Source organism: Phasianus colchicus, chromosome 14, assembly GCF_987193195.1.
Source record: "Phasianus colchicus chromosome 14, bPhaCol1.hap1.1, whole genome shotgun sequence".
NCBI classification, from domain to species: domain Eukaryota; kingdom Metazoa; phylum Chordata; class Aves; order Galliformes; family Phasianidae; genus Phasianus; species Phasianus colchicus.
In genome coordinates, this window is record NC_143449.1 from 2,392,178 (window position 1) to 2,406,720 (window position 14,543).

At 40.6% G+C, this 14,543-nt stretch overlaps 1 long non-coding RNA gene across 2 annotated transcripts; it reads left to right on the forward strand.

Moving 5' to 3' along the window:
* The first annotated feature begins 3,819 nt into the window (after positions 1-3,819).
* Positions 3,820-13,751, forward strand: LOC149915966 (uncharacterized). Of its 2 annotated transcripts, none has more exons than XR_016471219.1 (4): positions 3,820-4,012; positions 6,939-7,005; positions 11,526-11,607; positions 13,423-13,751. It is a non-coding gene; the product is annotated as an uncharacterized LOC149915966 (long non-coding RNA). The 2 variants fall into 2 exon arrangements; XR_016471218.1 differs by having other exon boundaries at positions 3,820-4,007.
* The last annotated feature ends 792 nt before the right edge of the window (positions 13,752-14,543 follow it).

A 14,543-nucleotide genomic window follows, 5' to 3' on the forward strand; every position in this document is an offset into this window, starting at 1 on the left:
TGAAATATTTAACACTTGGAATGATTTTTTTAGTTCTGGACATGATTTTGCTTTAGTTTTGAGTGATCTGGATGCATATGTACCTTTATTTACGTCTGTGAAAGAAACGCAAACACACACACACGTATACATGGGCTTGTGTCCCTCAGCTCTTTTTTCAGGATAGATGCTGCAATAGGAAAGCGACATTACACCCCTCTGCTCTGCGCTCCTCTGAGGTGTGAGCAGAGCTCTGAGGAACAGACTCCAGAGCTCAGCACAGTGCTTACAGGAGCCCCACATTCAGCACTGCTCCTGGTCTCTGTGAAAGCTGAGGAACGCCTCACAGTCAGAACATCACTGTTAATGATAGTTTCAGTTTTCAGCATGTGTTACAGAAACCCCTTTTGTTCCTCCGACAGCCCACACAGTGATACAGCACTGATACAGCACTTCACGATCCCAGTATTGATGTGAATTCTCATTTGAAATTTTACAATCATAGAATCACTTGGAAAAGACCTCCAACATCATCCAGTCCAAACGTCTACCTCCCATCAATATTTCCCACTAAAGCACGTCCCTCATACAACATCTATACGTTTCTTGGACACCTCCAGTGATGGTGACTGCCCCGCTCCCTGGGCAGACTGCTCCAGCACCTGACCACTCTTTCTGAGAATAAATTTTTCCTAATATCCAACCTGAAGTGCCACTGGCACAACCTGAGGCCATTCCCTCTCGTCCCACTAGTCCTAAAAAGGGTCTGGTTCTTCTGTAGTTGCAAACTGGAACTGCTCTGCTGAAGGAAGTGGAAATGCCACAGCTGTAGCATGAGAGAATTTTAGCATAAGGGAGTTTCAGCCAGTGCTTGTAGTTACATTCTGACCAGGAGTACATGCCAAGAAGGCTGCCCAACTCCGTGCAGGCAGCAGTGAGCAGTGGCAGCCCCAGCTCCATGCTGCTCAGGTTCGTGCATCAGCACGCAGGTGATGGGGCTTTTCAGTGGAAAGAAACTAGCTGGATTTAGAATCTCCTAGGAATCAGAAGCATCAAAGCCATACAATTATAAATAAATAAGCCAGGCTGTGTATTTAGCTGTCTTTGTGATATAAAAAATGTAAGCGAATGTAGGCATAATGCATTCCAGATTTTGCATCAAATTCAGCAGCAATGTGTATCAGCAGAGAAAATCCTTTTCTATTGACTCAACAAGAAAACGTGCGAATTCTAAGAGCCATTGCTTGCCAATACATCCCAGTTCTTTTTAGACATTTATAACTTTTTAATTGTTTTCATCTAATGATCGTAAGGATTTTTCCAAATGCCAATCAATACATGCAGCACAGATTCCTGGGATCTACTTGGATCATTCTCTTCTCTTCCACAGACAGCAACTCTTGCAGTGTACGGGAGCACTTCCAAACCAAACATGGGAAATGAAGAATTCTAGTGAAGAATTCAAGTGAATTTATTAACTACATTATTACTGCCAGGATTATGATTGGAATAAATACTGGCAGCTTTCCCATGCCACAGCAGTGCTCTTAGTGCCATTCTGAGGCACTGTTTTAGGAGTGAGTTTGAGAGAAGGAGACCTGTGCTCCATCACAGCACTGTGCTGGGCAGGACATGAAGGCAGCTCTCCATGGCAAATCCAAGTCCTCTGTGGCAATGGTGCTTAGCACGGTAAGCAAATAAAACAGGAGCTGTTTTGCAAGTAGATCTATTTGCATCGCCTCTGTGCTTTGGTAGATTAGCAGAGTTCCAAAAGGGATGGAGAAGAATGCTGAACACCTGATACAGAAAGGGGACCGCAGAGAATGATTTTCCTGTGCAGACTTTAATGAGGGTAAGGAGAAAGCAACACAACTCAGTCATGAACAGCAGCCAACAGGGATTTTGCTTTTCACTGTGTCTACATGGTTTTCAGTCCCCGTGTCTTTAATGATTTACATCTCTGAAAGACTTTTTAGAACTGCACATGCAGACATTTTTTTACTGGAGCACCACCGGAAAGTCTGTGTAAGCACAATGTGCAGGGAAAGACATGTCTTGAAAATATTATCCTGTAGGAAAAAAAAAGTGCGCAGAGCTTCTGCCCTTTTCCAAAATTATGGAACCTTGTTAATACCAGGCTGTGACGACTGATTTATATTTATTTATTTAGAGAATGAGTGGGTCAGTGTAAAGGAAGTCCAGAAGCAGAACAGAAGACTGTATGGCAAAAATCCTAGAATACAAACAGATGATGTTTCTACTCTCTTTCCCGTTCGTAACTTCTCAGTAGTCTCCATGTGGTGCTTTATCGTGAGCCCTGAAACTCCTCTTTTAGATTGGGTTATTTTGTTTTTTTCCAGTAACAACAAAAACATTTTGACTCAAGAAGGTTGCATTGTGCGGTGCCGTGAGATTTGTGCTTCTCCCCCACCTCTTCCCTGTTAGCTAAAGCTGCTTTGTAATACATTAAATGATACAACACAAAAGATCTAATAGAATCTGAAATAGCTTGAGTTCTTAGAAACATGTAAAACAGCACAGAATGAATATTGCTAGAACTCGGTCTGATTTCCATATTCCTTCTGCATTGTATTTGTGAATAGCAGGCTTCCAGGAATGTTCATGACCTTACAGCTGTCCCTTTTGTTTACAGTCCAGTGCTCTGTCCTTGAGATATGTTGCACACAGACATGAAGACAAAATCATAGCTTTAGGCCTCTGTTTCCCTTCTCTGGAAAAAATATATAAAGCCTATGTAGGAGACATTCACCAGTCAGTACTGCTGCAGATACATAGGAACAATTAAAGCCGGGTGAAACGATCAGAGAAAGCAATAAAAGAAATGAAATTTAGCTTTCTCTCAGCAACTTCCAGGAGAGAGCCTCTTAACACTATTTTGCTAATTGTCTAAACAATTTATTCTTCTCACCGAAAAAATAAAAACGGGGAGATGCACTTCTGGGCAACTTGACTTGGTATTTCCGAAGGTCCTTTTGTTTTTGGCAGAGATGCTGTCCTGCTCATACAAACAGCAGGCTGCTCACTTGGTGTCAGAGCTGGCACACAACCCACATGCATTACAACACCAATTCACAGTGTGATGGTGAGGTTAGGCTTATTCTTGCTACCAGGCAAATTTTCATCCTCTTTGAGTAAATGTCTTTCTTTTTTTTTTTTTTTTTTCCTGCTGAATTTCCTCTTTCTGGCAGGTGCCCAAAACTTCCTTGTTCAAATGCATTTGCAGATGGTGCAGTCATGGGTTCTGTGTGGGGTCTGAGTAGAGAGTGCCCAGCCTGCGACAAAATTATGATCACTGATTATTTCAGAATGAAGGGCATATGTGAAATTTCAGTATCAAACAACACAAAACCATCCGTGCTGTGCACAAGCATTACCTATGACTCTATTCATGAAGTTGTTTGGGGCTGAATTTGGCTGAGCCTGCACCCAGACAGCCATAGATTTGGCTACAAGCTCCGTGTGTGGAAACTGCACAGAGAACGTGTGTGGTGCTGTGCAGGTAGGGAGCTGAGCAGGTAAAGGTCTGTGAAGGGGGGGAGCTGTGCAGGCATAGTGCTGTGCAGTATGGAGTTCTGTAGGCATAGAGCTGTGCAGGTAGGATGCCATGCAGGCAGACTGAGTGGCTGCAGTGGCTCCTTGATGTTCATTTCCAAAATTGATGTTTTCTTGGTTTTCTTTCTGTGCTTGAAAATTATCAGTTTTGTCAAGCAAATCATATGGATGCCAGATGATTACATATTATGAAGTAATTGTGCAACTTGTAGTGTAAAACCAATTCATTTAGATCATAGTTCAAACATTCTAGAACTGCCTGACAATCTGGGTTTGCTCAGATCCATACTTTGCTGTGGGATTTGAACTTCATGAAAGATTTGTAACCAGAGCAGTGTGGAGGTACTTGAATTAATCAGTTCATCCTGGTGACACCAAGCAGCTCTTTGGAATTGCTGCTAATAGCCCACGCCTGGGCAGTAGTTTGGTTTGTGTGTTCCCACGCAGCACTACTGGTAAGGTCTGTTTCACAGCTCTGGTGACATTCCTAAAGTTCAACATTTATGAGCTTGTAACTGGATCTGCAGATACACTGACTGCATGCCTGTGAACCTCCCCAACATCCCTGGCTTGGCTGCAGTCACCAGCCTGCCGTGCTTCTGGCACAGGTTTCCTATCTGACACCATTATTACAGTGGGGCCTTTCAGAACACCTTCCCTTCATTTCCAGGACTGCTATTAGTGTGGCAGGACACTTAAAGAGGTCCACTGTCTTGTTTTCCCATCCTTCAGCTGATGGACTTGTTTCACTGTACAGTCACAAACATAAACAACAAAATCAACACACTTTGAGGAAAGGCTTTGAGCACAACCCGTTTGGTTTAGCACGAGAGGTGGATGTGCTCAGTGCTTACAGGTGCTTGTAGGCACAGGTGTGCCAAGTCCCTCTCCTCCCCAACCCTCTCTGCCCACCACACCAGGCCTCTCTGGCCTTCTCAGCCTATGGTTTCCAGTTTCTGAAGGTTTACAGATTAAAAAAATACTTTTCTCCTGCTGGGAAGTTTGGCCTTCGCAGTGTTTCTTTTGGCCTCTTCTCAACTTCAGGTGAAGTTCTAATCAGAATGTTATCAGAGTTCCCAAACCATGTGAAACCTTCCTGTTCTTTACCAGGTAAATAAGTAGGTGTGTAAGACATGTAAATGAGGAATAAAAGCACAGTCCTTTTCCAAAACCAGTTCAGTGACCTTAGAAAGCATTTGACTCTAAAACCACAAGTAAAACTGCCAGGAGGGCAGAATTCAAAGGGTAAATCACTTGTAGATGAGCTGTATCATGTTATCTAATTTTTGTCAACTGTTTTATTTTTCTCAAAGAGAATTAAAGAATCAGTGTATGGTGAGGTTCTTTTAGGGAGATCACTGTGTTTTATTCTTTAGTTAACAGTGTTATCTCTATTTTTAGTTTTTCATTTTCTTCTTGCAACTGTCTTGTTCTTCCTGCTTACCTCGCTTGCATAGGGGCAGAGCATTTATTCTGATGTACCAAACTGAAAGTAATAGTAAAAAAAGCAGATTAAATGTAAAGAAAGGCATGAGGGCAAGTTCTGGAAATAGGCAGGCACTGAGGATGAGCATCACAGGAGTCTGCAGAGCTTTAGTGCAGCACCTCATGCTGATGAAGCTCGTTTCAGCACTTCGCGTTCTAGCAGCTGGGACAGAGCTGAAGCTAAGAAAACCATTCCTGGGCAGAGGGCTAACTGTGAAGCATCCAGAGCATTCTTGCTTTTTTGCTGGCTCTATCAGACTGTGGTATAAGGGACTAGAAAGATCCGAACTCATAAGTGTCAGGGAAAAGTTCTTGGGAGAATGTTCTGCTTCTGAGCAGCAAACCATGGGGTGTCTCAGACTGGATCCTGCTGCCCCAGCAATGAGTTGGTGCCTGATGAGAACTGTGTGCCTCTGAAAAGTAATTTGGAATGCACAAATACATGGAAACATACTCTGAAATATATTAAGTTTCTGTTTTCACCGGAGTGCTGATTATTAGCAGTTAAGCAGTCACGCTGTAAATGAGCATAGGTGTTCATTAAGGACATTCCGAGGTACAAGGACCAATTACATCCTCGTGGTGACTCCAGTAAACACAAGAGGTGCAAAGAGATATGAGGTCTGTCTTATAAATTATTTTTGTAAAATATATATTTATGCTTACAAGAAATACAAGGTTCAGTCCTTTTCCTGCTGAGCAGAGTGTCTTTTACTCTCTTTACAAAATTATTAGTAGTGCAGGATGTTCAGCACTACAAAAAAATGTGCCTTTCATGAAACAGACTTTTGGTAAGTTCTTGTGGAGTCTCATTATTTTAAGGCAGAACACTGCTCTTCCATCTTTACATACAGTTAGATGACAAATGGATGATGAAAGGCATCCATGAGGGTTCATAATAGTATTGTCACTTCAACTTTTTACTTCCCCGAAGTAGTTCAAATAAACTAAAAACTAATATTGATATTAAATCAGATAAGCTTGTCCCTGTCTTCAGCATATCAGCAAGTAACTGGAAAAGCCCAGTGGATTTTAAAACTCAAATTGCACATAAACTTGTGTATAATGTTGCTGTCAAATGAGAAAACAGAAACTAGGAAACAGTAGCATTTCTGTGGCCAGCATTTAAGATGCTTAGAATGCTAGAAGGGAAAGAAAAAGTAATGAAAGCCCTTGTCATAAGCTGGAAAATAGATTTAGCGCTTATAACATGACGAAGGCAAACAAATAAGATCAAACAAGAGCTGAGCAGACTTGTGTGTAACCAAATGCCACATGAAGCACAACAGCTGAAAGGGTTTTGTGAGGGGGAAATGAAAGGGAGCAGTGACACAGCCCAAGCGAGCGCTTTCTGATGACACGAGATTGCTCTTGTTTTGGCAGCTGGTCTGGTGTTTTCCCCCATTGAAAATGAGCTGGGAGAATGCATTGTGTGCACCTCTTGCACATCTGGTGACAGAGGCTGCAGCTTCTAGATTAAATGTGTTTTTGGCAAGCAATTAACATCCAGCCCGTTGATGCACTGGGGTGGGAATACCTGAGACTGAACTGCATGTATTTTTCTGTGAAATGTCTTAGGGTAGGTATTTTTACTTCCCAATTGCTTATTTAGTGACATTAACTTTGCTTTTTCTCTTATTTTACTCTTCTGCTTGTGTCCTGGCACTCTTCTGTGTGACAGACTCACCATGTGGTGTAATCAGCAGTAGCAGAATAATATCATCATCCCATGCTGGTGTTCTCAGTGAGAAGCAAGCACAAGGGGAGGTTACTTTACAGTGTACAGAGTACATCCACATACTGCAAAGTTACTAACATGCTGTAATATTACATCCTGCCTTTGCTGTACAATAGCTTTCCCATGCAAAAAAAGCTTTCATTCAACTTCTCTTTATATGTAGAGACTACTTACCTGACAGGGAGATGCAGTAAGAAGCTCAGGACATGCAAATATTTTGGAAGGAAAAGGTAGGCACAGAAATTGTCTCAGTTTCCACATTCATTTTTCCTTGATCCACCATTTTTCCATCCCCAAGCATGTCCCCTGCCAGCCAGCCACCGTTGTCACAGCACAGCCATTCAAGCCTTTCTTGCTTGTTTGAGCCCAGGAGGCTGGTAACACTGGTGTTTTCAGAATTATCCTTGAAAGGAATATAAGATATTCTTTTACATTTTTATTCCTTTAAGTGGGAAAATGGATGGCAGTGAAGCCTAATGCTGACCAGGTCTGCTTGCAAGACAAAACTGGAAAAATATCAGGAGGTTCTGTGGGCTTCTCTCAATTTCTCACTGATAATCTAGGGAAGAATGAGTAGGACATCTATATCTATATCTATAATGTTTTCAGGATGTGTCTTAATTATCTTATAACCGACTATATTTTGAGGAGATAAGCCAGAATACCTGCAAGATGTACTAAAAAATGAGTTGCAAGAACTACTTTTACCACTCTTAAAATAGCAAGGTACAGATCATCTGCACAAGTCATCATAGTGTCTTTATGTTGGTCAGTCTGTTATTGGCTATAGCTAAAAATATTTTCCCAGGCCTTATTTTTAACACCAAATTCAGGAGAAAGGGTTGTTGATCAGGTTTAAATATTATCACAGCAAAAAGCAGCAGAAACAAAACCTACTGAGAACTGCCTTCCAAGAAGCACAGTAGGTAAAACTGGTGACACAAATCCCTCCGCTGGTACCTTTGTGCTAGATTTGCAGCTTCACAGAATATATTCACTTGTACTCTGCTCAGCAGCACAGTCCTGTGTCCTGACAGTTGAGTAATGTTCTGCTCACGTCTTCCCTTGTAAAATGAAAAAAGTTGATAATTTAATATAGATGTGACAAGTACAAGATAGATTTCTGCCCAGCACAGTTCAGTGCTTAAAGCATTAGACTGAAAACCTTTACAGAGAGCTAGATCCTTAAGATCTTCCCCACCAACCACCCCCTCAAAAATTAAACACAATGCAAAGAAAAATTTAGACTCAAAATTTAATTTATTTTTTGATAATCTAAGCAGGGAAAATCTTTTCTATGTGTTGCTCCAGAAAATGAAGTAGCATCTTTTGTTTCTGCAGAAACTCTCCCCTGAATCAAGGAAGCAGTTTATTGGTACTTCTTGTGGCCATTGTGGTTGCAGGAAGTAAGCTGATTGCATTTCTGGCAAAGCATGTTGATTTCTATCAATGTAAATGATGTTTCTGGGGATGGCAGGGTACGCAGTCTGACTCCACTGGCTTGTTAAAAAAAACCACTCAGTCCTATTTATGCACTACTGGTGGAGGACATGCAGAGAGCTGAAAGTTACTGCTCCACCCTGTCACCCAGACAGCTTGCAGGGAGGCACAGCTGGCAGGGGGGTCTGCAAGTCTGTGGGGTTTGACCTGCTTTTGAGGTGAGCAGAGTTAAAGAAGGGACACAGTACCACTGTAGAAGCTGCATCTTTGGTAGCAGCAACATGAGATTGTCCATGGAGAGGAGGAGGTTAGCACGAGATTCAGCTCCCCCAAATCCGCAGCCATTTCCAAAATCTTTGATAGTATTGTGGACTTCCTGGAATCATTATACTTTCTTTTAGACACCAGTGTTGTAAAAGATCCAAATGATTTTGTCCCCTCAAATTGAATGCAGAACATCTATTGCTATTGCTTTCCAAGCATATCCATTTAATGCCAGAATTCAAAACCTCTAGGACAGTGTTTTGGAAGCATATGAAAGCATTCTGAAAGCATAGCTTATTTATACATATATTTTTTACTAAATTAACAGCAGAATCTTCATTGACTTCAGTGGGTTAGCCTACTGCCAAGCGCTAAAACATTTGCTACCCCTAGACATTGACCAGAATGTATTTTTTGATCTGAAACTCTAAATACACAGTTATCTACATTGGAATTTTTTTCTGTGCAGTTGATGTGGTACATAGACACTTTATACATATACGTATATTTACCAGATTCCTCTAAGATGCTCAAATCTCCCAACATAGAGGAAGGGATACAAACAATAAGGTTGAATGAAACTGACCTTTCTTAATGCTTTCACCAATATCTTGCTTACAAATGACTCTCAAATGTATCAGATAAAGAGAGTCCAAATATCTTTAAACAAAAAAAGAATATTTTAATCTCAGAATGCTTTAACAGCATTACTAAAAAATTCATAGCTATTGACTGTTCGCCCAAACTTGTAGTGCTGTACTATTGACTCTGTGCTCAGCCCTTCACAGATGGTAACTCCCATTCCCTTTGATGGGAGATTTGCCTGGGGTAGGGAGACCTGCAGAACTGATGCCTAGGATGTTAATTAAATCTATAGTCAACTGGCCAAAAAGTGGATGGTTGAGTCATAAGGATAGCTCTTTCTGGCTTACCTAAGAATTCTTTGCAGTATATAATTAAACCACAAAAACTAACATCAAAGTAACGATAAGAGCCTAATGTAATGCACCTTACTGAGGAAATTCAGGCCAACATTCCTTCCTTTGATCCCCAGCTAGGACAAGCTAGCACACAAGGTATGGGTCTGGATACTCTGTTCTCAAGTACTGGTGGAGGTGAAAGAGTTAAAGCTGATGGAACTGGCTAGATTGCATGAACCAGTTGGGAGGCAATAATTTTTGTTGCACACGCCTGCAGAATCCCTCTGCAATTACAAGGTGGGAAGAGGGATCTCCAAATAAAAAGAGATTTTTCCAGGATGTGAAGGAGCAAGCTCAGAGGTGGCATATCCCCATAACATTGATCTCAAGACTTAGTAAAAGTCCAAGCTCCATGAATTTCTGTATCCACTCTGTGTTTTCCTACGTGCTCTAAGCTGGGAGAAAACCAGGGGCAGAGGTGGGATGAGAGCATTAAGGTATTGGAAAAGGTATCCAGGAGAAGTCTTTGTATACCATTTCTCTTGAAGATACAGTTTCTAACTTCACAGTTGATTTTAAACATTATTACTTTACACAACATTGTCTTAAGCAAACTGGAAAAATGGGATCTAGAAAAAGCTGCTATGGAGTGTTAGGAAAATAATTTGGAAATCCAACTGAAAGAACTGTTACCAGTGGTTTACTGTAAATATGGAAGGATGTAACAAACATGGTTCCACAAGGATCTGTCCTGAAATGATGCTTTAACAGTCTTTCCATTAGTGAATTCAATGATAGAATAGTGTGTTTATTATCTTTGAAGATGCCACAAAGCTTTGGAGGCTCCAGCAATGGAGGACAACATGATTAGAATTCCAAGGAATCTTGACGAATTAGAGAGATGGTATGAAAAAAAAAAAAGCAGGAAGGAATTAAAGACAAGTCCAGTTTCTGCGCTTAGACAAGAAGAATCTTTGTTAGCATCGAATATGTGAGAAACACCTGACTAATTTATTATCAAGGAACCCAGGGTTGAAGTTGATTACAGTTTGAACATGAATGGGCAATGCTGTGCTATGGTAAAAAAAAAAGGGGGGGGGGAAATGTCATTCTGAGATGTACAGACAGGAGCATAGCCTGAAAATGCATAAACATTCTTCATTTTCACAGCCCTGGGATGGCCTCAGCTAAGTTCATTTTTGAGTCTCACACTTTGCAGGAGGCCTGAACAGAGCAGTATACTGACATATCAGAAAAGGTTATGAGGTTTGTGTTGTTTAGAATAGATTATAAAAAACTGAAAAGAAACATGATTGCTGTCTTCAAATACATAAAAATCTGATGCAAGTCCCCTGGGAGTAATTGTGTGGACAGGACAGACAATAAGTGATTAAAGTACAGCAAAAAAGTTGGAGCACACTTTAGGCAAGAGTTTTTTGAACAATGCAGACAGTTATCCACAGATTTCTGTTGAACCTTTCAATTTTTCCTTTAAGTTGAGGTTAGAAAAATGCCTACTGGGAATTAGAAGGGTCTCATCATCACGTCTGGAGGTGTAGGGAGGACACTAAAGTTCTCTCCTGTCATATTTTGTAATATTCTCTGATCTGTTACTAAGGATATTGAGAGGCTTTGGGAATCTCAGCAGTAGCCTCATTCCCCTTCTCATCCTGGGTCTGACTTTGACTCATAGCTTCCAGTCAGCATTCAGAGTTTCCCAGGGCCCCAGCCATCTCCTTGAGATGTAAGAACCTCCACTCTGCATTTTCTGAAGTGTGTGGGTTCTCTCTGGATTTCTACACAACAATGCAGATCCCCCCTTTACGTCTTGCCTAGGTCTTACACCAGTATTTTAGCACTTGGCTAAGTTTTTTTTTTTACTAGTTCCCTTGGTGAGCATCCCAGAGGGTGATTTCCTGGGGTCCCAGCAAGTTGCATGGTCACAGAGAGGGAGTCCCAAGGTGACATTTCAGTTCTCTCATTCCAGTAAAAACAAATACAAATATATACACACATACACACCATACATACACAGGGTAGTTTTTTTTTTCTTAATATAACCTTACCTAAATATTCTTCCAAGGCTACGGGATTCCAAGGTCTATAATCTGTCATTTTATATAAAGGACTACTGAAATCAGCATGGAGGTATTTCTTACCAGTATGCAAACAAGAGCGGAATTAGCATGGATGATATCTGAAAGCCAGGTAAACCCTCTGATACTAGAAATTAATTGTAATCTGAATTGTTTTCACTGGTAGCCTCACAGCCTTTGTGCACCTCTGTATGCACTGATCAATCTTCTGCATCTTACAAAGATTTATTTCTTGTAGCAGCCTGATGTCATCTGGGCTGCATGGGAGGCTGCTGGGTTTCCCTACACACAAGCAGCAGATGCATCTTTTCGGCTGTAATGACCTTCATTCTAGATTGCAGGGAACATCGAAACAAAACCAAGTATGTTTGTCCTCAAGACTGGTCTTCAGCAAACCAACAGAACCACCTTCCTTCTCCCAGACATCCTTAAAGTTTAAAGGCACAGCACTGATTTAAGTTATGGGTTAGGTATAAATTATATGACCAGAAAAAAATTTTTAGAGTAAACACTAGAAGACCAAAAAGAATGCTACTTATCTGTGGATGGTATAGCAAATATATCAAACATGGGAGGCTTTAGCTTGTTGCAGCCACGTAATTTTTTTGCTCTTGGCTTTCTCATTTTAAAATAACACTGCAGTTTGGTTTCAGACAGTAGGAGGCAGCGAGAAGTGCTTCTGTGTACAGTCTGCCTTTTGTTCCTGGCTAAGACTTTCTTCTCTAGAACGAATGATTTTCCTCATGAGAGTGTTTCCTGTGCTAATAAGAAAAACAAGGGGAAACACATTGCAAGAGCTTAATGGGCTTTTTTTTTTTTTAATTTGTTTTTTATTTTATATGTTCCCTGACAAATTTTGTCCTCACATGAATTCTTGAAACCTTTCTATAAATAATAATAATAATAATAATAATAATTTTTAAAAGGATTTTTTTGTTCATAGTGTCTATAAAGCTTCCTTCTGTATAAAGTGCTTTACACATGGAATGGCTACTGAAGCAAATTGACTAGAATGGTAGTCAATTTTATAGCTCTGCCTTCGCATCTGAAAAGCACTTCTGGTGCCCACAGAGACATGAGATGGAGGAGGAGGGGTAGGGGTAGAAATATGTGCATGCACAACACCTGAAGGAGAAGGCTTAAAAAAAGGAGAGAAAATGCAATAGTACTCTGTACTGCCTGCCCTACATATTTGTCTTGCTGGGTGGGGAGAGGCAGTTTTACAGGATGGAACGTATCAAGTGAATGCACATTGAATTAAATTCAGTTCTTATCTGCACTAGGACATTAGCTTCAAATAGCTTTGCTTAAGGGCCAGAAATTCCCAGGTTACATCTAGAGAAAATGAAGATTCCAAGTTCAAATCAGTTTCTGAAAGGTAGGTACGTACTTACTGTGCTGCTATACTGAAGTTTTCAGGGAGAGATTTTGTGCTGATCTTAAACTAGCATCTCTCTGATGAATATGTTATAGCCAGACCTGTTTACATCAGCTATATTTCTAGCTCTGTATCATCAAACCAATCTACAAGCTTTAATAAATATTGACCAGATGTCTTTAGCACAAATAAAATTATGTCCTCAAGAAAGAAGGTACCTGGCAGCTCCGGCCCGCTTATTCGTGAAGATCTGTCTGTGAAAGTTCATTCTAGAGCATCATCTTCAGCGTCTTTGGTACAACAGAAGTGCTGTTAATGCACAGGTTATCATTAGCAGTGTAAGAATGGATGCAAAGGAACACACGCCAGGAAATTACGTTGAATATGCTAGGTCTGTCTTTTGCAGAAAGAATAGTGTAGTGATATGACATAAAATTGAACTGCTGTTTCTCTGAGCATTTGAAAGCTAGTGGATTATAAGCTAAGAACATCTTCTGTATCCAAAAGGCTACTTAGTGTTGTTCCTGAATATTCTGCTTTTATTTTCAGGGATGTAACAGAAAGGTTACGTACAATACAGCACAACAACTCCAAATGTTACTGTCTACAAGCAGGCTGGTATGCTCCCTGGGGTTCATATTCATTTTTCTACTTTCCATTCTTCTGCTTCTACTTATAAATGAACATACTGTAACAAAGGTACAGCAACAGAGATAATATTTTGGTTTCAGAACTCTTGTGTGCAACAGAGCATCTTGTTTGCCATACCAGAAGAACTGGGATCCTAGAAATTTTATGAACAAATTTTTCCCATTCTGATTTTGACCACTGCTGAATGCAAAAGTTCTCTCTTGCACCAGTGGAAATAAAATAACCCAAATCTCCTCCCCACATTCAAACAAAGCATTAAAGGATGCTTGCAAAATGCTAGACTCATGCATTCCTTTTGTTTTTGTTTTAACCATGTAGTCATATCCATGGTACTGCACGTCTTTATGAACATCAGAGAGTCTGTGGAATCTCCTTGTCTGGAGACATTTGAAACCCACTCGGATGCTTTCCTGTGCAACCTGCAGTAGGAAGCCTGCTGCAGCTGGGGGCTGGACTGGGGGATCTCCAAAGTTCCCTTCCAGCCCCTATGGTTGTGTGATCTAAGCAAGCAGCATCCTGCTCTTGGTTCTCTGTTGAAGCTGGAATGCTGGAAGAGATGCATCACAGCGGTACTTTCCATCATCACACCAAAAAAGAGAAAGCTTTCTAATACTCCTTGTATGAAAAGCCCAAGAAATATTGACAGTCTTGTAATAAAGACTGTTTTCAAGGATTTGTTTCTGATTTTGGAGCTCAAGAAAAGCTTTAACACCTCTCTCAGAACACCACATCATTGGGTTCATACAAACATTGTTATTTTACATACACAGGCTTTCTGTGTCCCAGTTACAGTGACAGTCATTGCAGTGTCCTTTGTTGTCTTTTCTCATCTGAAAAAGATTGTGTTTGGTAGCGGCTTGAAGGAAGTGCTCCTTTTTAGAATGTTGCTTCTGTGTTTCTCATTGGTTGGAGATAAAAAGAACATTCTCAGATACTACAAGTTGTCATAGCTCTATCAACTCATTCGCTCTTTTAGATGATCTGACTTACTAATTGTAATCATTTACATTTTTTCCAAT